The sequence below is a fragment of the Lemur catta genome, chromosome 9, assembly GCF_020740605.2.
Source record: "Lemur catta isolate mLemCat1 chromosome 9, mLemCat1.pri, whole genome shotgun sequence".
NCBI classification, from domain to species: domain Eukaryota; kingdom Metazoa; phylum Chordata; class Mammalia; order Primates; family Lemuridae; genus Lemur; species Lemur catta.
The window spans coordinates 25,422,695-25,449,910 of NC_059136.1; the positions used below are offsets into that span (position 1 = coordinate 25,422,695).

At 52.6% G+C, this 27,216-nt stretch overlaps 1 protein-coding gene across 1 annotated transcript in view; it reads left to right on the forward strand.

The window, feature by feature from the left end:
- Positions 1-803: 803 nt before the first annotated feature.
- The window catches only part of SLC45A4 (solute carrier family 45 member 4), an 86,551-nt gene continuing 60,138 nt past the window's right edge, over positions 804-27,216 (forward strand). The window contains exon 1 of the mRNA XM_045560884.1: positions 804-843. The gene's annotated coding sequence lies outside the window, so the exon portion shown is untranslated. The remainder of the gene's footprint in view (positions 844-27,216) is intronic.

Sequence of the window (27,216 nt, forward strand, 5' to 3'; positions counted from 1 at the left end):
CCGCTGAGGGGGCGCACAGAACGCGGGGTCGGGGAGTGGGGACGGGAGAGGACCCCGGGCGAGGCGGGAGGTCTGCGGAGGGCGGCGGGAGGGGTACACAGAGGGACAGTTTGCGGCAGAGGAGGGGAGGCAGCACCTGGGGGCGGAGCCCAGCCCGCGCCGTGCGCGCCGGGGGCGGAAGGTGGCGGGAGGAGGATGTCTGCAGAGGCACTAGGCTGGCGGGGAGGCGGTGACGCGGCCGCCCACCCCTCTGCGAGGAGGGCACGAGCGTGTTTGGGGCGGCGAGGGGAGCGGGGAGAGCGGGGCTGGGGGCGGGGCGTGCAGGGGTCACCTCCTGCGGCTGCGAAACGGGACGGGGGTGGGGGCCGGGGCTTCCGGTGAGAGGGGCGGGTGCGCCAGTCCTGAGGAGCCGGGCCGGGGGCGTCGGGGAAGGAGGGACACGGAGGGGCGGGGCCGGGGCCGAGGTAGGGCGGGGCTGCTGCGGGAGCGGCCAATGGGTGCGCGCAGCTCAGGCCCCGCCCCCCTGCCCCGCCCCGCGGCGGCGGCGGCTGCTGCATAGTCATGAGGCGCAGGGGCCGGCGCTGCGTCAGCGGAAGCGGCGCGGAGCGGCTGTTTCCGACCCGATAAAGCGGCGTTGTCCCCGCGCGCCGACCGCATCCTCGCAGCGCTGCCTCTGTGTTCGCGTCGCTGACTGACTGACCGCCCGGCCCGCCGGCCGAGGGAGCAGCCTCCGTCCGGACGCCCCCGCCGCCCGCCCCTGGTGCGCCCGGGGCTCCGCGCCCCCGCCGCCCCCGCCCGGCCCGGCCGCCCCGCCGTCCCCGCGGCCCCGGCCGGAGGAGACAGGTGAGCGGCCGCGCCGCGACCCGTCCCGCCGCCCCCAGCACCTGGGAGCCGGGCACCGGGCACCTGCCACCTCCCAACACCCATCTTCTGCGCGGCCTGGGCCTCGAACCCCTGGATCCGCTCCGCAGCCCGGCACCTCTTCCCCTACCATCCCTGGGCCCCCTTCTCCCGGACTGCACCTGCCCTTCCTCTTCCCCGTCCCAGCAGCCTCCTCGAGCATCCCAGGCCGCCACCCCGAGTGTGCACCTTCCTTTGGACCCGGCCGCCCTTTGCACCCATAACCACCACCCCCCGCCCAATTTCCTCGGGTTTCTCTACTTAGAGAGGGGCCAGACACCTCTCGCTGTTGATCCTGACCCTGTCCTGTTGCCCTCACCCCCCGCCTTGCTATCTCTAACTTCTGAGAGTTCAGTTTCTGTCCCCACCACTCGCGAAATGCCCCGCTCTCCCCTCTGCCTGGACCCTTCCTCCTGACGGAAGACTTCCTCTTTCCCCCCTTCTGCTCCCAGTACACACGCCCCTCGAAGCACTGTTGGCCAGTGTCCCACACTTGGGACTCCCAGCCTGCCCCGCCGGGCTGTTGCTCTGCCCTGGTCTAATCTGCACTGTCCTCCAGTCTGTCCCTTTGAAGATACCTTTATTTCCCGAGGCCGACCTTGTCCCTGGAGGAAAGAGACCAGGGCATCAGCGGTGCAGGTCCAGAGCTTCTGCTTTGGAGAAGTCCCTGCCCCTTTCCCCTAGCTACCTCATCCTCTCAGAGCCATGGAGCTTAACCCATTCCTCCCCCAGGCGTGCTGCTTTTGACTCTTCTCCTGGAGCACACTCTAGCTGAGGGATTTCCTGGGAGGCATAGCCACCTGGGGGCACATCCTCTCTGTTCGCTATTCATAATGGTTCAAGAAGGTGAGGCTAGGGAGGCGGGGAAGGGGCATTTGGTCTCCCAGGGAGCCTGAGGGTTCTCTGTCTTTCTGAAAGACGCACAGCTGGAGTGTGGCTCCAGGTTCCAGACTGAGCCAGTGGGCCCCGGTCTGTTACCACCAATGACCCCGGCAAACAGAACTTTTAACTCCTTGTTATTGGGGCTGTCTTTTCTGGTCTAGGACCCGGGAGATGAGGAGGGTTTACAAGATGAGTGAGTGGTTGAAGTAAGTGTTGTGGGGTCAAATGACTGTCGTGGGCCTGGAGATTCAGAACCGAGCCCGCTTCTGCTGGGGAAAAGTGCCACTGCATCTCCCTGGCATTACTGAGTGTGCCCTACACCTTCATCCGCACGAGTGTCTCCCGCCTCTGTTACTGGCAGACAGGTAGGGTGTGGTAGGAATCTTTCCCTTCTGCTGTTTTATGCTTGTAGTAGGATAAGGTAAGAAAATAAAAAGCTGGAGGATGGGTTTCCTGATTAGGAAGTGTAACAAACAGTTGGAGATCAGGGGTAGCACCCACCCTCCTTTAAAAAATGGATGATTTCCTCACTTTTCTGCTAGGTCTGAATTATGTATTAAAAGAACAAGTAGAGTTTATTTAATGCTTGGGATAGACTTTGCAGAAGCTGCTCGAGGGTGGGGAGAGACTGCATTTGTGGCCCAAAGCTATGCAGGCTGGTGGGGGTGGGGGGGGACTCGGGCATTGTGAAGAGCTCAAGTGCTTCTGGGGAGCGATTGAGGAAATTGGTTGTCTTAAAAATCAAGGATTTTAGTCCCATTTAGGCTAATTGTTGTGGTGGCCGTGCCTGTAAAGGAGAGAAGTAGATCATTTGGAATGTGTTTGAAATGCATATTAGGTACTTAGGGGTGGGTTTGTGTGGCCCAGGTGGGGGGCCTGCCCAGGGCCAGCTCCCAGGGCTAGCGCGGGAGTTGCTTGCTGCCCTTGCAGAGATGTGTGCTGCGGCTTTGGCCTTCGTCGTGTCGTAAAAGCGATCAGAGATTGGACTGGATGATCTCCAAGGTGTCTGGCAGCTTTTAACACCCTCTAACTTTGCTTATTGGAGAGGAGGGGAGGTGGGGGAGTGGTGGAGCCAGTCTGTAAGCCGGGTTCTGCCTGCTCTCCGGGAGCCTGGAGATCCCGCCTCGGTCTGCCCTGCGGATCTGCAGGGGAGGAGAGGGCTGTGGCTGCAGCAGCTTCCCCCGGTCCCCGATGGAGGAAAGGAGCCTAGAAAGGTATTTTGGCCGATGTTTAGGTTGCTTGGTGGCAAATTGATTTTATCTGTGCTGTCAGAAGGGAAGGCTAGGAAGACAGAGGAGGGACTGCTGCTGTGATTGTCATTTTCCCACTGTGGTGCATCCTTCTGTCCCGTGCCCCCGCCCCTTGGCCCAAGCCCAGCCTTGGGCAGTCGGCAGGGGTGGTTTGTGATGACAGCCTCGTGGCCTGGCACTGAGTGAGGGCGACTGGTGAGCGCTGTAGGTGGCAGACAACCCCAAATTGCCAGTGCCCTCCCTGGGAACATCCCTGGCAGAGCCTTGTCTGTAATTTGTGGAGCCGAATGTGCTGGAAGCCGTGTTCCTGCTTAGGATGGGTAAGGACGATGCTCCGCACTTGCTTCCTATGGTTCCCCAGGGTTTTTTTGTTTTTTTTTTTATCACAACATAATTATGTTGATGAAGATGAACTTAGTGAAACACCATTCAAAGGGTTGCCTTGATTCTGGGCCAGGAAACATGAGAGCATTTTAGTGTTGCTGAGTGAAAATGCAACTAGAGGAACAAATCTCACAGATGAAGAGCAGCCATGTAGAAAGGAGGGGGAGCAAGAGGACCCCGAAAGCAGGCGTCTGCCGGGGGGGGGGGGTGTGGGAGGGTGTCTCCATGCAGAGGGCCAGTGAGGGCTGCACCTCCCCCACCCGCTCCTAGACAAGGTCCCCTTGTTTAGATTAGCTTAATTACCCCACGAAAATCAATGAACAAGGATCTTTTTAAACATGGAACTTTCAAAATGTGCTTCGAGTGGCCTTTTTTCCCTCCCCAGTATCAAATGCTAAGCCTTTGTGAATTCAGGCGCACTCAGTGAACTGGGAGACCTCTTTAATGTTCGTGGAAATGAAGCTTCTCTACCTTAAATCGAAAGGGGGCTTGCCAAAAGAGAAACTTGACCAGGCCATGTAGTCATACACAGTCATTTTCAACCCCTTGCCATATGGGTGGGGGTGACACAAGAAACATCTAGTGGAAGCCTAATGGTGTTCATGAAGTGGCTTCCTTGGCAAGTGACTTTTAGAGGAGACATTTTAAGAAAATTAAAACATCCACAGAGTTAGAGGGCAGCCACGTAACCTAACCCACTTACTGTTTTCATGTTGCTAATAGAGTGACCCTTTGAGAGCAGAGGATGGGCTGATATCATTTCCATCTTAGACTACGTGGATGTTAATACCTAGGAAGATCGGGCATCAGGAGGGATCATTTGTTGAGTTGGCTTGTCTTGAGGTAAGCACACCACTAGTTTTTTGAGAGAGATTATGGGAAACAACACAAAACCTTGAAGTTGGAGAGAGGGTTCTGAATTCTGTTCGGCTCAGCTGCTGTGTAGCTTTGGGGACCTTAGGTGAGGGAGAAGGATTCCTTTTTCAAAAAAGAGCAACTGCAGCTACATTATTTTGAAGGTCATCTCAGGCCTACCTCAGTCTAGTGAGGGCTCCAAAACACAGGTTCCCTCCCACAGTCTATAGGGAACCCCAAGGCAGGGGCAGGTTGTGCTGGGCATTGTGCCCCCATATGCAGGAATAAGATGGTACTAGTCAGTCCAGAAGTGGGGTCCTTGCTCAGCTGAGGGATCAAGTCACTGGGCTTGGCCACCTTACCCTCCCTCCTCTGCTTGGCCTAGAGCCTCGGGAGGCAGGCATTGCTCACACCTGGGTCTGGTGTTTCATCTTCCTAGACCTGTTGAAGGATTTACTGGCAGGGAGAGGAAGCTTCATTCCTAACCTGGGCCCAGAGGTGCTTAATTTGCTACATTGAAAAAGTCTCTTCCAACCTGGGGTCCTGTTGTGCCGCTCGGGTTGAATTTTTGTAGTTTGCTCCAAGATCTGTCTTGGAGTTCTGCCTCTCAGTCCTGGAACCACTTGAATTGATTGGGAGCCAGATTTTTCCCATTTCAAAGAAAGGAAACTCTTGAGTGAAAAATACATAGCAAACCCTTGAAGTAGATGACAAAGGGGAGTTGAAATGCTATACTTATTTTGTTCAGGTTTAGTGGTCACTATACTTTTACATACAAATTTTACTGTACAATTTAAGAAATCACTCAGACATTGTTAAGACCAGAAAAACAATAAATAAGCTCCTCATTGCCAATAATTTAGTCATTTTAGGGAAATACATTTATCCAAAAGAGTAGGATTTTTGGTTTGGAATAGGAAGGAAATATTTTTCCATCAACTTTTGAGGGGAGGGGTTTGACATCTCCACACCGGAGATGAAATCGAGTATTGAGAGTGTGTTGGACCCGAGGGAGGGCTAGGTGAGCTCTTTTGTCATCCGTGATGGGTTAAATTAGGAATGTTTTAGAATTATATAGTTGTAAAGTAGAGGCCTTCAACCATTTTTGCTCATGTGATCCGTAAATTAAATTTGAAGAACTATGGGCACATTTTTAAGTTGACATCTGAACTACTTCATCCTAACTTTAAATAGTTGTAAAAGATGTAATTTCTAGTATACTGTAGGCATTTCAAAGTAACTATTGCTCTTTTAAAAGTATCCGCTGTTAAATACTCTAATGATTTGATACCCATCATCAATCAATCACCCTTTAAAAAAATGCATGAACAAACTGTTCTTAACAATTGTGGGCCTGGTGCAGTGGCTCACGCCTGTAATCTTAGCACTCTGGGAGGTCAGACCAGCCTGAGCAAGAGCAAGACCCTCCCTCTACTAAAAGTAGAAAAAATTAGCTGAGTGTAGCGGTAGGTATAGTGGTGCATGCCTGTAGTCCCAGCTACTTGGGAAGCTAAGGGAGGAGGATTGCTTGAGCCCAGGAGTTTGAGGCTGCAGTGAGCTATGATGACACCACTGCACTCTAGCTGGGGCAATGGAGCCAGACTCTGTCTCAAAAAAAAAAAAATCACTGGGGGACAAAAAACAGTTGTGAAACTTCTATCATTTCTTTTTCTTTGTGAACTTGTGTGTTTGCTCCATTTTCCCTCATGGAATTTTATTCTAAAATACTGTGCTTTTATACTTGAAAGTCTTTATAGATCATTCTTCATACTTCTCTGTGACAAAAGTATATATGAATTGCAACTTAAAATATTTCTGTGATCATTAGGCTGTGTTAACTTGATCCAGAGGAATGTTTTTGTCATTGTAATTATTATCAGTACAAAACTGATCACAGAAGCATAAATGTATCATTGATCTTGGTAAGCATTACTAAATGCACAAAATAATGCGTTGGAAGGGAGTCTCTCAAAGAGCTGAGTGGGGGTCTGTTTAAGATGCCTCAATTGAAGGAATTATCGGAATGTCCTTGGTGCCAGGTACATCTCTGCTGTGGGAACATTCGTGAGAAGAGTCCCTTCCTCTTGTCTGGGCAGGGAAGGGAGAGTGTGCCCGTGACCTTGAATGGAGTTGGGGGGCCCTCTGGGACTTCACCAAGGCAACTTCCCAGCCAGTTCAGTTTTAGGAAAGAGTATGAGGACTTCGCGGACGATCTAAGTTCCCCATACCTGAGAAGCCCTCAGGAAGTTTCTGTGTTTGCACACTGTGTCTTAAAGTGCTCCTGGGTACTCACAGAATTGTTGTCCATGGATTAAGCCCTCGCCACTGGTCAGATAATGGTGCCAGTGCTGTTCCGTGTTATACTTTAATATTTAATTGTGTGTTTTTTAAAATAGGTTGTGTTAAAGGACAACAGATGGTAAATTTCACAAACACGCGTGTTTCAGTTAGTGGAGATGCATTTTTATTTGGCAGGGTTAAAATGTAAGCCTATGGAATTGTGCCTTGAGTTAAATTTTAATTAAAGGTGTGTTAGAAGACTAACCTGGCTGGGCTTTGGATTCCCTAGGGGTTTTTGTCCAGCACGAACCCAGTAACCCTACCTGGCTCTTCTTCCTTCACAAGGCAACACTGCGTGCCCTTGAAGAGGAGAGTGTGGTTTTGGTCTCAGTTGTCTGATGGGCCATTGGGCGGGTTGGGGTTTGGAAAGGTGGGGCCTCTCCCTGCAGACCCAGATGAGGCTGCTTGCAGGGCATTGACACCTGGCGTCCAGAGAACTCGCTTAGGTCTGGAGATACCCGCAGAGTATAAACAGTGGCTATTTATAGCCTAAAAGCCAGTTGAAATTTGGCATGAAAATCAGTGTAGTAATTAAAAAACAACAAATTACTCTACCTTTATACTCAGAAACAGAACACGCTGTGTATTGAGAGTGGCAGAAATTCACATTACAAAATAGTTTTCTGACTTAAGGGGAGACTCTTCAGAGCTGGGGTCTCTGGCGTTATCCAGCTTTGAGGGAGAAGGCAGCAAGCTACCTGCCCAACCTGTGGGTAAGTTTTTTACCTGTCATCTGTTCTCGGGGCTGGCTATTTAGAGTCTGCTTAATGCTTCTGCTCAAATGGGATATGTACACATTTGGGGAGACGATCATGTCTGCAGATTGTGGGGCTGATGCCTTTGTTCCTTGGGGTGAGTGCTCATAGGAACTGGGTCTAAGACCATGTTCTGGGAATCCTGTGGTTTATCCACAGAGTAAAGAGTGGCCTTGGGCCCCGTCACCCTGCAGACCATGATCTCCTCTCTAAGCAACAAATCCCTATTTGCATTTTGTTGGTGTTTTGGGCATTAACACTAAAGTCAAGGTTTCAGGCTCTTAAAAAGACTTTGAGAAATACGTTGGTTGCTGAAGGATAACACGTATGTGGGGGGTTCAGTTGTTTCTAGAAATTCCCACCCTAACCTGGGGCTTCACTCCAGTATGCTGGTCTGTTTACTCCAGGCTGGCTGGGAGTACCGGAATGACTGCTGGTGCTTTTCATGTCGCTTATGTAAAGCCACTTGTATTAAGAGCTTGGAGTAAGGAGTCCTCCCCCACCAGGGCCCGCACACCACTACCCTCTGCCAGTTGGAGCCAGGGCTCTGGGGGCTGCAGCCGCAGCTGCTCTTCCCTTGTTAAACGTGCCCATTCAAAAGGCAGTTCTGATTTGGTGCAGAGGTGTGTGTGGAGCTCAGGCTGTCTTGTTTGTGGTTGCAGGACAGGTGTGTTTCTAGGTGAGCTGAAGGAAGGTTCTGTGCTGTTTGAAACATTTCTAGCTCATCCCTGAGCTATTCAAATGTCTACAGTGTTTTTAATTCTGCAGGGGGTGGGGGGATGCGCTGCGCCTTCTGCTCTTCAGGCTTCCTCTTTGCGGGCAGTGTAGGGCCTGGGCCATCCCTGGCTTTGTGACCTTGGCCCAGAAGCCACCCATTGTTCAGAGCTTCAGCTTCTGTGCGATAAGCTGGGAAGCATGATGGTTTTTTGTCGCCCACACTTAGCCCTTGAGAAATGGCAGAGAGGCTGACCCTCGGTTCCTGGCAGAACCTGCTGAGGCTAGGACTTCGTTAGCCTCCTGTGGCAGGTGAGGGAAAGGAGGCATAAAGAGGTTAAGAAACTTGCCCAAAGGCACACAGTAAGTGGCCAAGCGTGGGTGCACACCTGGGTGCTGGGCTGCATTGCCACCCCCTGCTTAAAAGTGCCATTTGTTTTCTGCCCAGAGAAATGTGGCAGTGCCATCCATTCCTCGGGTTCTACCTTGAGGCACCTTTGCAGTCACTCTGTGTGCCAGGTGAGTACAGCTGGAGGAGGCTCTGTGGCCTCTGTGTGGCATGCCATGCCTGCGCCCCTCCTCCCTGGCCAGGAGCTTAGAAGGAGGGACCCCTGACTACAGCAGGCACGGGCACTGTGCCCTGCTGGCACCACCCTTCGGAGGCTGGGGAGGAGCCGCGGCCGTGCCCTTTAGCTCCCAGTTGTTTCTCTCAGGCCGGCATGTTGGCTTGCTGGGCATTCCTCTGTTGCCCAATCTTGTCCTCGTGTCTGGCTGGCATTAGGCTTAGACTGTGAGCTGAGGAAGGACCGGGCCTGCTGTGGTGCGCTCTGGGGACATTCCTTGGGTGGCTGCTCTGTGCCAGGCATGAGGCAGGTGCTGGAGAAGCTGGTCATCTGGGCAGTGTGGGGCAGGCCTGAGAATACCAAGGAGGGCAACTGGCCCAAGGCCGGGCATGGAAAATGTCTGGGCAGGTGGTACTTGAACTAAGCAGAAGGTTGTTCTCAACTTTGTTAGGGATGTTTTGAAACATACCTGAAAGTAGGGAGAGTAGTGTAATAGTGTCATTCCTCCCAAGACTCATCCATCCAACGTCAGCAATAGTATTGACATCTTGCTAGTCTCTGGGCTGAGTTTTAAAGGATGCAACCTGCAGGAAGAGCTTTCCAGAGATAGTGTGGGGAGCCGGCGTGTTCAAACTCGGGTATGCCGTGGGCCAGCCTCGGGTTCACTGCGGAGCGGCCGGGGTGAGCCCAGGGGCAGAGAACTGAGCATACAGGTGTATGGAGAAGATGTGTATTTTTTTGTAATTTTGGGTGTCATGCCTTTTCTCTTTAGTACTGTGTATGTGTGAAAAGTACTGATAATGTTTAAAACTAATCAAATGTAAAATTGGAACAGTTTTTTGAACAAGTGTACTAGGCAGTGGCAATTTTACTAATAATTCAAAATTAGAAGAGAAGAAGAACACATTTTGCGATTTCGTAGATCTCTGGATTGAAACATCTGTGGGTGTGGCTCTTCTGCAGCGTTGTCACCCGCGGCTGTCAGTCCTCGGTTAGCGCCAGCAGTTTAAGCCATCTTGGGGGCTGTGGGGCTGTGTCCTGATAAGGGTCCTGTGGGTAGTGCCCATTGTGGTTGTTGGGTTCAGATAGGTTTTGATCACGTTTGTGGGTCTGCAGGAGAGGCTGGAACCAGGTCAGCAAAGGCCGTGGTTTCTGCCTGGTCATGATCGGGTTCTGGAAAATAGTTCTTAACATTTTAATACGGATTTTCTCATGATCCCCTCAGAACTTTATCCATCTGGGGATTTATTTTTGCCCACACAGTTCTGCTTTGGCCTTGGCCTGGAATCCCAGGCCTGCACCCCACTCAGAGCATCCTCTTCCTCCACTGCCAGGCATTGGTCAGCACATCCCTCCTGGTCCCTTTTTGGTGGGAGCCCTAGGGCATTTGCCTTCATTAGCCCAAAGGGGAGGGAACAGTTGTGGTGTTTGTACTGTCTAAACCACCAGATGGGTTGTGGAGAAGGATCTGAACCTGTTCCCGAGGCTGTAGTCAGGGAGTGGAGCTTGTTACTAGTACGGTGTGGTGGCCTTGGGGACTCAGTGTCTTAGTACAGTCAGGCTGCTGTGACAAAGTACCATAGACTGGGTGGCTTAGAAACAACAGACATGTATTTCTCACAGTTCTAGAGGCTGGAATTCCAAGATCGTGGTGCTGGCAGATTTGGTGTCTGGTGAGGGCCCCTTCCTGGGTTATTCATGGCACTTCCTTGCTGTTCGTGTGGTGGAGGGAGTCCCAGTGTTTCTCTCCGCCTCTTTAATAAGGGCACTAATCCCATTCATGAAGGCCCTGCCCTCACGGTCTAATCACCTCCTGAAAGCCCAGGCCCTGATACCATCACTTTGGGAGTTAGGATTTCAATATACAAATTTGGCGAGGGGGGTGGGGGACACACATAAACATTCAGAACACAATACTCTGTAATTATTAGTTCTGACGAACTTAATTACCACTAGAACTCAGTTGGTATTGAATTTTGAGTGTTAATGTACCTTGAAGTTACCTATTTCTTGAGCGTTTATGGGGGTCCCTGCAGTTCCACAGACATCCCATGTACGTCTTCAACTGGCTTCAACTTAGAAGCACGCGCTGTGGCGAGCTCTGTGCAAAGGGCCACGTGGATTTAAAATTAACTTCTGAATGTGCCAACCCCAGGTGAAAACCTGGGGCTCAGAAACCTTAGGTAACTGGTCTGGGATTCTAACTCCTCCTAATGGAATGTCTCGCTCTAAGATGTACTCAGGACAGTGGGAGAGGCAACGGCAGTTTTGGGAGTTTTAGCATAAGCAGAGAAGTGATGGCTGCGCAATAATACCAAGAGCAAGAGTCGCTGACGCCGTGCTCGTCCCGCACACAAGAAACTCACCATCAGCTTCCGGGGAGGCTGTCTAGGGAGGACTTCTTGGAAGTGGAGGCTCAGGAAGAAATAAAACCTGACCGTGGGAGCTGAGTGGCTCTCAGGGCCTGGCCTGAGGACAGAGTCGCGGTTTGGAAGGTGGAGCTGCAGCACGGCTCAGCTGTGTCGCTGTTCGTTTTCCTGAGTGACCAGGGAAAAGGCAGGGCCTGGACACAAGCCTTTCCTCGAGGGCTCAGGCTTGACTGGTGGCCTTGTTGAGCTGACCCCCAGGACAGTGGGGCACCAGAGCCAGGGAGACCAGGGTGCGGCTGGGATGGATCCCAGATGCGTGGCTGGCTGGGCATGGAGTCCTGGAGCTTCCCTGGGAGCCTTTCGGCTTATGAGAAGTAGCGGGCACCATGCCGGGGCTGTGCCCGTGCTGTTGTAGGACCACTGAGGGAGCAGCTTCAGTGCTGTGTCCGCCGAGGCCTATAGCTGTGGGAAGTTATTTCTTCTCTCATTATGTCCATTCAGAGGTCTGGTTCTGAAAGAGCCTGCAGACAAAGTAGCTGCAGCCCCTCACGGTGATCTGCCTTGTTGCTTCTAGGCCCTGACAACCTCTCGTGGAGTGGGTGCAGCGAAGGTCGTTTCCCCTGCTCCTCCCACCCCATGGGTGCCGCCCTGCCGTGGCCTGTTCCCTCCCCAGACGGCAGGGGCAGCTCAGGAGATGAGACCTGTGAAGGCCCAGCTGCGTAGTGGAGGTTTGTTGGATCCCCACCTTTCTGGACCCCCGGGTGCCACAGAGTGAAAATGGGTCCTTTATGCTGTCAGGTGACAGTGGGTGGAAGGGGCTTCAGAGGGGATCTCATTGTGCCTGTGCCTTGTTAAGTGCTTGTAGTTTCTGATAACACTTAAACTTAGAAAACAGCCCTGTGATGAGCTATTATCTCCATTTTTCAAATGAGAGATATCCTTATCTTTATTTGTTGGGATCAAGGGACTATCTGAGGTCACCTAACTGGAAAGTGGTGACCCCGGGAAAGGGCTGGGAGGTCCTCAGAGATGGGACTTCAGTGCCTCCCTCAGGCCAGGGGCAGGCTGCTTCCCCCCGTGGGCCCAGCCCCACCCATGCAGCAGGCATGGTCATGGTGTCCCGCCCGGGCCACTGTGAGGCCTGAGGGGGCCCAGGAGCGTCCCTGGGGCCCAGGAAGCTTTCCCGCACCACCACCCCTCCTACAACTCCCCTGCACCTTCTGGGGGCTTCTCCTCCCACAGCCCTTCCTCCTCCTTGTTCTCACTTCTCTCTGGAATGCCAGGTCCCCTCCTCACCAGCGTAAGACAGACCGCCAGGCCTGCCTCCAGCTCTTCTGGCCAGTCCCGTGGAAAGACTGTGCTGTGGAGCCTTGCAGACCTGGTGCCCCACCCTTGGTGGCCTGTCAGGTGCCCCCGCTGCTGGGGGTCTGTCGCCTGCTATTTCCTGGCTCATCTTCTTCACCCATGAACTGAGGCTGCCGCCAGGGGGTGTGCCCTGAGGCGTTGGGGAGTGGAGGAGACTTGGGAGGTCTGGGCGTGGCATTGGCATGGCCTTGGCACGTGGGAGGCATCAGCAGGTGGTGGCTTAGGAGTTGGCTCCCGTCCAGCACGGTGCCCTGCCTGGGGGTCCCCGAGCTGACCCGCCCCTTCAACCTGGGCTCTCCGAGTCAGCGCCGCTGGCACTCTCCACACTGCCTTGTTTTTACCTGTGTGCGCTGCGCTCGTCTTGCCAGTTGGAGTCATAGCTGGTACTGGCCCCTGGTGATGTGTGTCACCATGGCGCGTTCACGGTTGTCCCTGCAACAGCAGTTCTATGCCATTGCCACTGCTCACGGGAGCCAGTGGTAAGGAGACAGCTCTGGGGAAGCCTCCTGGGGCTCTGCAGTCCCAGCCTTGGACTGACAGGGACCTTGTGTCCCAGCCAAGCGGCAGGCTGGCCTGGTTCCCTCGCACCTGTCTGCGGCAGCACCTTGGAGTCAGGTTGTCAGGACTAGTGTGTAGACAGGGTCACACCTTCTACTTCTACTCTGGCCTGGGCAGGACCTGGCTCCTGTCTCTGCTAGTCCTGGTGGGCATTGAGTGGGCTCCTGCATGCCGGGAGTGGGGCCTGGCCCTCAGGAGCAACAGCAGTGAGGTCCTCCTGTGGGAGAGACGGGACCCCTGTCCAGCCACCCTGACCAGGTGCTGTCGATTTTCTCAGGTGGTGTGTGTCTCCGCGAGCCTGGCGTGGGCCCTGGGGCTGCTGTGTTGACAGTGCATGGCAGCCTGGCCCGTGCTCGGGGTCCTCTTGGTCTTCCTGGTCCACACTTGGTCTGAAGCCCCAAACCAGGATTTCTCAACCCTGTTTTGCACCATTATTTCTCACTGTTTCTTCTGTAGATCTTTATGATGTTTTTTACATTTACATTTTTTAATTGCAGAAAGGTTTTATGCACAGAACATATATTTCCAAGCATCCCCCTGTCCAGCATTCTAAGCTAAGCCCAAAGGCTGCCACGTTGCACTGTCTCCTATGGGTCTTTTTTTATTACATCTTACACTTTGTATATTGCCATGCATTTTCTTTTTTACTTGTGGGTGTGTGATGAGCAGGTGCCATCTCCATAGTGAATTACTGGGGTGCACTAAACCGGGCTACAAGGCGGCTTCCTGAGTTGCCTTTCAGCTCCGTTTTCTTTGCACCATCCCGAGTCACTACACATACGTGGATGTCACTGCCCATTTCTGATGATTAGCATGTAACTTGGGCCCTGGGGCACACCGGCCCCACCTGAGGGTCCTGGAGTCGGGGAGTCTGCTACACACCTGCTGTCCTGCAGTTTAGAATCGGCTTTAAAAGCTGACTGTTCTGCTCTTGATCTGTCAGCAAGTTGATCATGACCTTCTTAAAGTCATTCCTTCATAGTTGTTTCTAGGGTGCAGTTTTGATCAGTGACACCTTCAGTGACCCACGGTGACTCTGTGCCTGTGTGCCTGAGCACGTGTGTTGTCATGGAGTGGCGTTAGTGGCCGTGTCAGTTGGGTCCCGGTGTTGCCAGGAAGCAGAGGGCATCTACCAGCAGAGAGAGAGGAGAGTGGATGGCAGGACCATACGAAGGGTCGGCAGGGTCAAGGGATGCCAGCCGGGAGAGGTGAAGCCCTGTGCCGCTGGGCCTGGCAACGAGAGCTTCCACCTCTAGGTCCAGGGGTAGGGGGATTGGCAGTATCTGAACCCCGGAGAGAGAGGGGCCTGGTCAGCTGGTGGTGACTGGCCTCGAGAGTGTGTGTGTGCTTGGCCTCCCAGGGCACGTGGAGGGCTCTTTGCCCTACAGCCTCCTGGCATGGTTCTCTGACTTAGGGTAGCTGGGAGTCCTGGGGTGGGGCGGGAGGAAGGAACCCTGTTGGCGAGAGCAGGATTGGCAGGTCCAGGTTGCAGCTGTGACCTCGCTGGGGATGTATTCACTCCCCAGTGTGTGCCGCTGTCTCATCCAGGAGCCTGCCCTGGGGTGTCTGCCATACGGCCTTGAGGCTTGGTGAGTGGAGTGTTTGCTGGATCTGGTTTCTGCGAACCGTGACACTTGAGCAACCCGCACAGCCTCTGAGCACCTGGCAGGCAGGAACAGCGGCTCTGAGAGCCAAACTTGGGAAGGGGCAGGGAATCTGAGCGCAAGAGGCCACCCCCAGCGCCTTTTTTAAACCTAATGTGCAGATTAGTTGAAAGTTTTATCTGGAGGATGCCCGTGACTCTGTTTTTTCTAGCTCATCTTTCCTCGACTGGGTCTGCCCTGGGCTACTTTTCCAAAGCGTGAGCTAATACGTACACAGAAGGTGCCAGACAAGCTCATTATTGCCCTGGACAGCCACGCAAACAACATCTACCCAGGGACTCACTTCCCGACACCGCTGCTCCCTGATTTATTTTATTTGACAGAATGACAATTGTTTTACTTGTAGTTGTTCATACTTTTGTTCATGCCTCTGGGATCAGTTCTAGAAAAGGTGATTTGATCGTTACTTTCTGACATCACCAAGTATGTGTTTGATCAGTTCCAGAAAAATCTCAAGCTCTGTAATGATTGGGGCTGGTCTTTACGGTTTTTCCTAAACTGAGAGTCTGTCTTTTTCTTTTCCTTTGTTTCTATCTGCCTTTTTTTTTTTTGTATGAACCTAAATTGCTCAACTAAGTTCTTAAGGAAACTACAAAAGGGAGGACCCACTTTAAAAAAAATTGTGAGAAGATTATGTAATAACCATATCGCAAACTGCTTTCACCAGTCGGGTGAACGTGTGTGTCCCTGCCCACTTCTCCAGACCAGGCTAGGTCTTCATCTTTTCTGGGTCACAGACTCCTTTGACAATCTGTGAAAGCTGTGGGCCTCCTCATCAAATGCAAGTAGACACAATTTTATGTACAGTTTAGGAGACGTTCTTGTGTCTCCTAGTGCCCATTGAGGGGACCGTCCTCAGTCTCTGGCCTAGGTTGGGAGCCCCTGCGGGGTTGGGCTGCCTGGGTGGTCTCTGGGTCCTGAGGGCAGTGTGGCCAGGCCTGCGGGAGCTGCATCTGGCCACGTGGAAGCAGGCGCTGATGTGCTGGGGCTGGCCTTGGGGCAGTCCCTTCCCCGGTGAGAGAGAAACCCCAAGGGTGGCCGTCCTCATGCCTGGTTTGTTGTGTTTTGTGTTGGGCACCGGCCACATCTGCAGAGTGACTGTGCAGCGCTGTCGTGTCGGCGACAAAAGTGCCTCAAGTTTACTTTGTGGGGACAGACATGTAGGGTAGCTAAAATTAGCAGGGAGAGCCACAGAAAGTCAAGGTTGTGGAGAAGCATCGTGCAGTGTCACGTTGAGAAGTGTGGCTGAGATAAGACCTGGAGCATCGGAGGGGTGGGCGGGATCTCGCCGCTGAGCTGAGCTGAGGGGAAACACCAGGCTTGGAGCTGTGGCCCTGAGGAGTCCTGGAGGGGAGCCCTGGGTCAGCTCCCTGCACTTGCATGTGTGGCTGATCTCACAGCCACGTAAAACAGTATGAACGTTCCTTTATATGTACTGTGATATTGTGTTACTATAGAGATGTAGATCATATATTGTATGATACATGTATTGATTATAACATGTTATATAATATGTTATGTACACATGTATAATTATGCAGATTTTATATATTGTTCTATCTAATGTAATATAATGTGCAGGTTTTGCTTTTTACTTTAAAGTTCTTTGGAGGATGTCTGGCTGTCAGGGTTGACTTCTCCCATAGCTCATTTTCACTGCTGAAGTGAGGGGTGGCGTGTTTCCTAGGGCCTGTGATCTGGGGTCTGAAGCTGTAGTGCCAGGACCTCCCCCCCCCAGGTCCTGGGCCCACCTGGTGGAGAAGGAGCTTGGCCAGCTTTGGGGTTGAGGCGTTGGAGGGATGGCTTGGCTCTGCCTTGCCTGGGGTGTTCCTCTGGCTGGGCTGAAGCGCCTGGGGCTGTGGGCTTTCTCCAGCAGTCACCACCAGTTCCCTTGAGACCCCGTCTGCAGAGGCCACAGCCACAGGAGGCCCCTGAAGGTCTCTCTGGCTCGTGGCCACTTAGTTCCTTTTTACAACAGGAAGCACAATCCTTTCTACTGTGGCTTCCCCTGAAGTGGGTGGCAGGCCGGCCCCACTCTTCCCGGTGGGGAAAACCCAGTCACACCCATTTGTAAAATTGACTCTCTGCATTTGTCAAATAAAGAAAACACATCTTTAGTGTGAACAGTTACTGATAATTCTCAGCAATCTGTCACTCCATCTGTAGCCCTGAACGGTCAGAATCCTTGCTTTAGTGATAAACTGCAGCTCAGATGATGTGTTTGTGGCTCTGGACGTCACTCCAGATGCCTGTCTGTCGTATGTAGAAGGGGTGAGCCAAAGGGCTGTTTGAAGTGGAGGCTTTGGATCAGTGCAGGATTTAATTTCTTCCTTTATAAAGGACCCATCTTGGCTCCATGACGCCCAAGCAGTGGCCCCATTTCTCTGCTACTTCTCGAAGCCACCCCTCTCGGAAGCATGCACCAGCCACCCCCTGTGCTGGCTTCAGTGCTTACCGCTTCCTGGAGTGTCCAGGGCACACACCTTGCAGGTCTCTCAGCAGGTCGAGGCCCTGCCTGTCCCTCTGGAACCTCACCTCCTGCCTCCACCTTCCCTCCTGGGAGTTGGAGTCCTTTCCTAACCCTCTCCCCCACCCATGCCCAAGGATTAGCATTTCTGCGTTGTTGACCCACGTCTGACTGCAGTCCAGACCACTCCTCGGAACGCTAGGTGCCTGTGCCAGCTGTTGTTTGGATGGGGATTCCCACGGAGAAACGTGATGGCATGAGGACTCTTCCCCTCTCCTCTCCTTCCTGCCATCTTTCTCAGCCCCGTAGTGGCTGAAATAGCGGGAGCCACAGGCAGAGTGAGCGCCCCACGGACAGGGACTGCTGTCCAGTCCCTGCTGTCCCGTCACTGTTGTGTGCCACAGGTAGCAGCGCACTGCTTGCTGAGGGTTGCTGGGTCTTCCGGAGCAGGGTGGCACTGTGGTACAATACAGATTGCTGGCATGCGTGACGTCGGCTTGCAGGAGACGTTCCCACAGGAAGACTAGCTGGGCCCACACGGATCTCACTCTCATGGATTCTGCAGCTTCCCCAGTGGGGAAGGAGGAGGGTGCTTCCCGGGAGTCGTCACTGAGCAATACATGAGAGAATGGCATCTCACTGCAGTTGAAGTTTGTGTTTCTCTTACTGGACGTGAGCTTCAACATCTTAAAGAGCCATCTGCATCTCTGTTTCTGTGAACTTTCTGTTCCTGGTATTTGTCCATTTTGGTTAGGTAGTCAGCCCTGCCCTGGAGGTTTTGAATGAGCAACACATGGGCAGCTCCCTTGGGCGTGGATGTGTATTCTCCGCTTGACTTTTGACTTTGTTGTTTTCCTCCTGTGTCACAGTTTGTTTTCTTTCCCTGTAGTCATGTTTGTCAATGTGTTCTACGACTTGGAGATTGTGTATGCATGTAGAAAGGCTTCCCCTACTCTGAGACTGTGACAGCTCCTCTCGGTTGTGTAGTGGTTTTATGCTTTGGGTTTGGCAGTAGCGCTCTCACTCATTTTGAACTTCTGGTGTGCAGGTGGACGTGCGGGGCCACCTTTGTGCTGACGGCCGCCCACGTGTCCCAGTAGTAGCCCTTTGGAACAGTTTACATTTCTTCACTGACTTGGGTGCCACCTTTGTCTCAGTCTCACATCCCATGTTCGGGCCTGTTTCTGGGTTTTCTCTCCTGGTCTGCTGGACTGCTGGCCTCTCCACATGCAAGTTGCACAGTTCGGTTAGGAAGACTCCATGGTCTTTTTAAAACCTAGTGGGGCCACACCCTGCTGCCCCCATGCCCTGCCCTGTTCATGCTACTCCTTTCATCTTCACATTTTCTTGACTGTTCTTACATATTTTTCCAAAGTCTTTTTAGAATCACCTGTCCGATTAAAAACAAGAGGAAGAGGAAAGAATCCTGTTGGCACTGGTACTGGGGGATCGGGGCAGGAACGTGTGAGGCCATCACATCTGTGCGCCCCCCTGTACCCTTCAGGACGCGTGACGGCTTCCTCATCTGGTCACAGGAATCTTGTGAAGTGTGTTCTCAGGTGTCGAGTCTGGTTTTAACAGGTGCTGTGCATATGAACATGTCAGACTACTGTGCCTTTCCGCTGGGAGTCACAGTCTTGTTGAGATGATATAAATAATTTAGGGAGGTAGATAGATGGTGGGCTCTGGTGCCAGATTGCCTGCGTTTTAATCTTTTATCTTTTGGGCAAATGACTTAGCCTCTTGTGCCTCAGTTTCCTCATCTGTAAAGTGGGTTTGATAATAGGATTCCCTGCATTGGATTGTTGTGAGAATTAAGTGAGTTTATGTAGTATCTAGAATGGTAATTTGCTCATAGGAAGTGCTTTACGAGTTTTAGTTACAATTACACACTCACACAAAGCAGTTGAATAGATAGTATCTATGGAGAAACATAACAAAACACAAGGGCTTAGCGGTTCCCGAGAGAAAGGGAATGAAAGTCCAGTGGGGAGAATTTGGGGGAAAATTAGAGGATTTTTCTGGAGGCAATCCGTGCTCACTTCTGTGTTGGTTGTGGGAGTGATGCCTTAATTAACAGAAAGGGCGGAGCCAAACATTCCGAACCTTGGGAATCTCCCAGTGGACTCGGGAGGAAGCGGCAGGGCCAGCCTGGCTGGAGCAGGCTAGCAGGGTACCTGTGGACTCTGCCACTACACGCAGAACCCTGGGGGCTGTGGGACGGACGGACAAGCAGCTGTGGAGGGGCCTGGCTTGCCTGGAAGGGGAAGTTGAGACCTGGTGGAAGCTCAGGCTGGAGGAGGGAATCAGAAAGGAGGCACAGAGGTGACGCGGGCTTGAAGGGCCAGCACTGAGTGGCCTCCCTTGGGGGCTGGCAAGAGGGCACAGATGGAGCTGCTCCTCCTCTGGGGCCTCTTTCATCCAGGTGCATCCTGCCTTGGGCCCTCCTGCCCTGGGGGGCTGAGGGCCTCTCCACTCTGGCGTCCCAGGTCTGCAGGTGCTGGCAGCTCTGCCTGGCCACCCTGGGCAGCCCTTGAGGAGGGCAGTGAGGTGAAAGTAGGCACCTTTGACCTTTTCTGACCTAAATTGTTCTCTTGACTGACTTTTACAAGATGACCCAAGGAATATTCTCTTTAACCAAATACATAATTTTCCTTTTTGTAGTTGACTGTCCACTCAACCAGCCAGAGGACTAGCATCCTGGAATGTTCTGGAGGCATTTGAAAGTCCAGACCCCCCCATAAAGGGTTAATGAGGGGGCTCAGAGGGACCTGAGGGGTACGCCACCTGCTCCCCGCCCCGCCTGGGGTGTTCCTGCGGATGGAGCCGCTTTCAGCATCCAGGTGACCTCACCTATCAGACCATCAGGGCAGTGAGTCATACCCCGTAAATTAGTATCCGCAAGGAAAGGTTTTGTTAGTTGTGGTTATGTCTTCTCCCTGTTAAAATTAGTCTTTTGAAGAAAGAGTGAGGTGTGTGAGTTTATAGTCTGTCTATTACAGGCTTCCTGCCGGGCCCTGAAGCCTTTCTCCCGCAGTAACTGCCTTCGTGTGTGGTTTCCAGTCGTCGAGCCAGAGCCTTGGACGTGGAAGGAACAGGGCGCTCTGCCCACACCCCGCGCCCGACCTGGACAGGCCCAGTGACTCACTCAGGGGCACACCGTAGTGGGTTGGCCTCGGATTCCTGCTCTGCTTCCTGCTAGTCTTAGTGTTCAGTGATGAAAATACCAGGGTAGGGGTGGAGGTAGAGCTCCCCCCCATTGAACTACTAGTTCAGTTTGTTTGGCTTCATTGTGAGGCATGAATGAGTTTGCAAAGCAGCTACTTCTGTTTGTCCCACCTCTTGAACTTGCTGGCGAAGGTGTGGGTGAGGGAGGAGACAGTGGTTTTGGGGGGCAAGGCTGCGAATAGACGAACCTCGCGCCTGTGGGAGCTGCCTGACTGCTGGGGGCTTCTGAGGATAGCAGGAGTGGGAACCAGGGCCTGACGCTCAGTAAGGAAATTGACTGCCTTGAATTTGCCTCCACACAAATGCTTGCTTTTGAAATATGTTACTCTGTTTACTCTCCTTACTCTGAAAAGGTTTCAGGTGCTTCAAGTAGAGAATGAATTTAAAGGGTGCTTTTAGGGGTGCCAGGGAGATTATTTGCGGGCTGTGTGCTTACCTCATTCTGCCTTGGTGTACTTTAGTGACTGCACACGACGGGCCACCTCTCAGATGGCACTTCCAGCAGTCACGGGTTCTAGGCGCGCGCGTGCTGGGAGGAGGGTGACTGGCGGTAGTGAGGAGAGAGGCCTCTACGGAACATGCAACGAACCCCCCGGTTCATTCTTGTCTGTCCTCGAGCTCCTGCCCTGGCCCTCCCGGGGCTGGGTGAGGGAGAGGTGGAGATGCTGGCACCCACGGACGCAGGCTGTCCCTGGGCCGGCGCCGGGCCTGTCTCCCTCGGACCTTTTTAACTCCTGAGCCCAGCTCTTCCCCAGGAGGCACCCAGCACAGACTATCTATCTGATGGGAGCCCCGAGGGACTGGGGGCTCATCTGAGCCACAAGCCCGGTGCCTGCAGTGTGTCTCCCGTGCCATGTGGTCGGTAACAGAAGAGCCACAGGTGCTCCATGGGCCCCCACCCTGCCACAAGCATCCCTCCAAGCAGATGTGCCCCGGTTGTTTTCCTGAGGAATGTGTCTTGAGGAGACACCCACTGTTTGGTGTTCTAGAAGTGTTGAAGGTGCTACAACCCATTATGTAGCATCTTTAGGGAGTTTCTGGGGGAAAGACTAAGGTCTCATGTTTTCAGACGTCCTGGGCGGGAGAAGCTGGTCCACTAGGGACAGGCCACAGGGGTGCTGACAACTCCATGCCTCTTCCTCTCCCTGCCCGGTGTCTGGCACAGGTTTCCATGACGTATCACGTTCCTGTCTTCCCCTCTCGTCTTCTTGGTACTTGTTTTCTTGGGGCAGTACTTTCCTAACTGGGAGGTGCACATCCTCAGGAAATGTCTTTAAATGAAAGTGGACGTGGATGTGCCTTGAGTAAAATGCAGACCTCACAGGAGTTTTAAAGATGAACCTGTTCGAGACAGACTGCTTTGGTGGGGTTTAGACCCCAGGTTTTTGCTAAAATAAGGTCCTTCTACGGAAAAGTGGGGGACGCTCTGACCTCAGGCCAAATGCAAGGCCCGTCACCATGGAGTGGGGATTTAGCGATGGTTTAGTGAAGGTCGAGCAAGGGGAAGTTCTCTCTCCTTGCAGCTGGGGAGGGAACTAGGGGAACAGCCTGTGTCCCAGCATCAGTGAGGGCCAGCTGTATGCAAGGCCGGGGATCTAAGCTAGAAATAGGAAACGGGAGTCTTTGCGGCACTGTGACCTGGGGATGGCCTGCCGAGTAGCATTCCTTATTCCCAGTTCTCTGGTGGCTGCTGTCACAGAGCCGTCAGCGTCAGGACGCTCCTGAAGGTTGCGCTGACCCCGCTGGGCCACCAGGCAGACAGTGGAGGCCACTTCAGAAGGCTGTTGCGGGCGCTGGAGGAGCAACTGCGGCAGGCGGACCCTGAGCTCCCCGTCAGCCCAGGCCCTGGTCTGCACGGCCTTTGCCTGCCGCTGGTTCCTGTGGAGTCAGCCTTGCTGGGGGGCTTGGCCAGGGGGGCCGGGGTATGTGTGGGGCAGCTCTGCACACCAGGCCAGACACTCCTAAATGGTAGCCGTAACAGGGACTGTGGCGAGGGGGCGGCTGTTTTCTTTCACACTGTGGCCCTGGTGGGGAGGGGGCGAGCAGCCGCCTGTGTTTCAGCCCTTCTCTGTGGGCTCACACAAACACGGGCTGACAGTATTGGATTAGGTTTGTAATCCCCCAAGAGAGTTCTGCTATAACCAAATAAACAGAGTAGAATTACTTTGGGCCACTGGCCAAACTACAAATATTTTGGATCTAGTGATCTTTTTCTTTGGGTTGCTATTCACTGTAGAAGGTTTTGACCCGTATTCCATTTCAGAATAGGAAGAACAGCTTATTTTTCAGAGTGGCAAATAAGGAAAAGAATGAAAGTATCTCAGAGTCTCTGTTTCCACCAGCTCTCCTGGGAGGAACATTTTTATAGACACCAGACGTCCTCGCCAGCCCGGCCAACTTTCCATCCTCAGATGGCCGTGGTGTGCCGGGAGAGGGCCCCTCCTCTCCCAGCTGTGCAGAGCCGCCAGGCACTAGCTGGAGTGGGTGTTGGGGAAGCCAGGGGCCCACCCTCACCCTTCTACAGGGCATGTTGCCTCTTGTCCTGTGGCCACCCAGCCTTTGCTGTTATGGCCCGAGACCACCATGCCTGCCCGCAGAGCTCTCTTTTGGGACTCCTCCTTACATCACAGACCTCAAAGTTTTCAGGGCTTTTTTTCTTTTTTTTTTTTTTTGCAAGAGACAGGGTCTTGCTCTGTTGCCCAGGCTGGAGTGCAGTGTCACGATCAGAGCTCACTGCCTCTCGGAACTCCTGGACTCTAGCGATCCTCCTGCTTTGGCCTCCCAAAGTGCTGGGATTACAGGCGCGAGCCACCATGCTCAGCCTTCAGGTTTTCATGACTTAATTGCAGGTGTTTGATCTTGGTACAGATAGTTTCTGAGAAGGTCACTGTCATCATTAAATGATCATTGAATCATTCGTAAAGTGCTTAACGTGTACTTTAAAGCCAGTGAAGAAAATACCACTTCAGTCATGGTTAAAGCAAGTCCATATTGTTAAGATCAACACAAAAACATCCCATCTCTGACTTCTTCAATCTGTCTCTTTAAGTGACATACACTCCCAGGGAGCAAGCTTGGGATTGTGCAGGCGAAATTCAACCTTGCTTAGAAACCTGTGTGCAGAGTTGGACTTTGATTTACTTAAATGCTCTGTAACATACCAGCTATGGGAGTTGTCAGATTTTAGACGTTCTGCCATCATCTGAGGTCCTGCTACAGTGGGGAGCAGGATGGAGCCAGAGCTTTCCTTTTCCAGTCTAGTTACCATCAATTCTAGAACCTTGTGGAAACATGACTTGGCTTGTACCTAGTTGTCACCTCTCTTCTGTTCCTTCAAGCTGCCCAGCAGTCGCTGTATGAAAATCCCTGAAGCTTTGCAGTTGTGTGGCTAAAAGCTGACTAAGCATAGCCCCTCTGGTGCCCTTTGTCCATTGTGGGAACCCTAGGGCCACCCTATAGCATAGGCGGGGTCACAGCTGGTGTTGGTGCCTGGAATTTCTGGAGAAGCTGAGACATCCGAGAGTGCAGTGCTGAGAGCTGCTCCATTGTTCTCTGCTACCTTCTCCCACCTCTGCCCCAGGGCTCTGGAGGAACTAGAGGCAGGCCTGGGGCTTCAGGCTGGGAAGGAACTTGGTTTTCCAGAGAGAATTACTGGGTGCTCCCTGCTGTCCCTAGCACAGAGGTACCCCTGGGCATTTTTGCCCCAGTGTTACGCTTCAGAGGTTCTGCACAGGGCTCAGGACTGGGGGTATCACTTGGCGGTGAAGTTGTGTGGTAGGAGAGGTGGTGACATGACAAATTTTGGATGCAGCAAACCACAAAATAGCAAAAATTCCAGAGGTGGTTGGGGTGGTTTATCGATACTTCCTTATACCTTCAGCCTTGGCCAGAAACATCTGCCAGCTGCTGGCGCAGGGCCCCAGGCAGGATGCTGGCAGCAGCTCTGCCAGTGGGTCTGTGCGGGTCCGTGTGCCAGGCCCCACCCACCGGTCTGGGCACGAGGCCATGCTGATGTCACACAGCTGCGTGTTCCGCCATCTCTGATTCCTGTCCCATTTAGCTTGTCCCACCTGTAGGCACCCAGACTAGAAGTAACCACGCACTTGAGGGGGAAGGGAACTGCCTCAGGCCTGCAGGCCGGTTCATGCCGCAGTGGAACACAGTAGGCTCACGTGACATTGTCCCAAATCTTGAAGGCATTGCTGCCTCCGTGGGGAAGGAAGGTAGCTGACCTTTTGAAGGATGTCTGAGATGCGTCACCTGTCCTCTTCTACGAAGAGTAGAAGTTTAATGTTTTGAGGGAGGATGGAAGGCGAGCCCTGGGTGGTGTGAGCCGGGCACAGTGTGTCCTTGGCACCCTGTGCAGACTGGGGAGAAAGGAGGGAGCACTGGAGGGTGAGTCAGTGGGGATGGGAGTAGCCTAGTGGCAGAAGGGACACAGGCTCATGGGAAAGGTGCCCAGTGATCTGAAAGAGTTGCTGTGTAACATATTTACAAATTCTTGTCGAGACAGGTGAGTGTGCAGAACGGGCTCCTTGTGAGTTTTGGAGCCTTCTTTCATGTTCATTCAGAACAGGTGGACAGTTTTCAGTAAATCTGAGGAAACTCCAGTGTGGGGCCACCTGGGAAGGCAGGAGGAGCGGGGTCAGGTCAACTCTGCTGGGCTGTCATTGTCCGCTTTGTGGAGGGGCCCCTGCTGGGCTCTGTTTCTCCTCTGAAGGTTCAGCGAATGGACAGAACCGTCTCGGACGCTCTTTCCAGCCTTGACATTGTTAGACCTGGGCCTGCCTGATATTTCGGGGCCATTGTCTCTGCTTCAGAGCAGGTGCAGGTGATTCTTTGATTTGCTCCAGGCTCAGTCCTGAAAGCTCCTGCCTCGGAGCTTGGATCTGAGCTCCTGCCCTTGGTGCAGCCTGGGGCAGGAGTCAGGTGTTACATACGCTTTGCCTTCATTTACACTTAGTTTCTGACAACTGATCAGAAACACTTGTTAACTTATTTTCCAAACCAAAAACTTTTAGTGACAACTCTGGGTAAAAAGACTGATGAAACCAATGATATCATCATTAGATTATTCTTTTATTCTTCAGAGCCATTCAAAGAATGTGACTCTTACATTTTTAGTTAGATTGCACTGTGTTCTTTTTGGTCATTTATCTCTTTCTGGGCTAAGTACCTGTGCGTGCTTACACAGTGCTGGGGTTGAACCAAGGATTTGATTCACCTAGGCCATTTCAGCAAGACCCCTTAATTGACATTATCTTTTTCCTGGAGTAACGGAGGGGACCGCATACTGCTCCGGAGTTTTGAGACTGTCATAGCAGCAGCTCTTTTTATTGAAAAGCTGCTGTGCTTAGGTACTGTGTTGTTCCCTTTTACAGATGGGGAAACTGAGGGCTGAGTCTGATGGATTCACAGCTATTGTAAAAGACTGATTCAGACTTTTAAGTTCATTTCTCCACACCAAGTTAACTCATGCAATGCTAAGAATATGCTCGGGACCCTGCTTTGTTTAGTAGGAACGTATGAAGGAGAAAGCTTGGTCTAGGGAGAACCTGATCTTGGGGAGGTCCCCATGAGGCTGTCTCCCCTTTCTGTGAGTTGCAGAGTCGCTCTAGATGGTCCCTTGGGGAATACTTGTGTCAGGGAGCCTGCTCTCTGCCGGTCACTGAGTTGGTCACCTGTGCTGCCTCTGGCTCTGTTCTGGAGAGTTTGCTTTCAGTTCCTGTTGAGTTGCAAGCAATTGTGTTAAACTTACAAAGATTCCCCACAGGTGAAGTTAAGGGTGAGCAAATCTGGAATCAGTAATGGGAATTGGTGGCAAAAACACTGCAGGAAGCTGGCCAGCCCCTCCTCCACCCAGCCTGGCTGTCTGGAGTCCCAACCCCGGGCCAGGGCTGGGGGTTGCTGATGGCAGGAGTGCCCTGTGACCCCCTGCAAGTCCAGGGTCCCCCCACCCCCAGCTGGACACTGTGCTGCCTTTGGTCACTTCAGCTACTTAAATGTCTTCAAGAAATTAAGTTGAAATCAAATTTTAAGCTTTAATGCTCCTTTGTTCCCTTTTATCCCAACAGTCATCTTAAAACCTTTCCTTTTAATTAAGTCCATTGTCCACTTATTTCAGTGCTCGCCATCAGGAGACAGAGTTGTAGCCCTGTCCTCATGAGTTGGGTGAGCCCAGCATGGGGTGGGCAGGAGGCCCTGGGGGGTCTGGAGCCTGGAATCCCAGCCCCGCCTCCCCCCAGGGTGCTGAGAGTGAACAGCCACGCCCGTCCAGGGTCTCACGCTGTGCTGGGTGCCAGTGAGGCTGGGAGCCGGCCGGCCCAGCAAGGCCTTGCTGCCCTGTAGCTGCTACTGCTGCTTTTTTTTTTTCTTTTTAAAACTGCTGCTTTGGCAGCTTTCACTTCTCATGTAGGCAAGTCCCAAGCTAATATTTATCCTGCAAAGTATCTTAAAAATGCTGGAGCACTGAGTATTTGCAGAGAACTTTATTAATCTTTGAAAGAGGGTTATTGTTACACTGATAAACTGAGGCACTGTTTACAATAGCCAGATTGTGTTTGAACTTGCAACCTTTACTTCTACAGTTAGTTTTTGTTAACAGATGGAATTGTTCTGGCTGTTCTTGTAAAGACTCCTTTATTCATGTGGGTTTTGTTTGTTGCTGGCAAGCATGGGAGGGGGAGGGGACCCTGGCACATGGAGCTTTGTGACGTTCAGGTGCTGCTCGTTTTACGGCTGGCAGGCTTTTCAGGAATGTGGGATTTTGTCCTGGGAGACCCCCAACTTCTCATGAATTGTCACTTTAAAATTGGAGGTACCTCCTTCCAGAGGGAACTCTGGCCCTCCTCACCAAAGACCTACGAAGCATGTTTGAAAGAACAAGCGAAAGATGTGACAAGGTCGTGGGTAGATGGTGTTA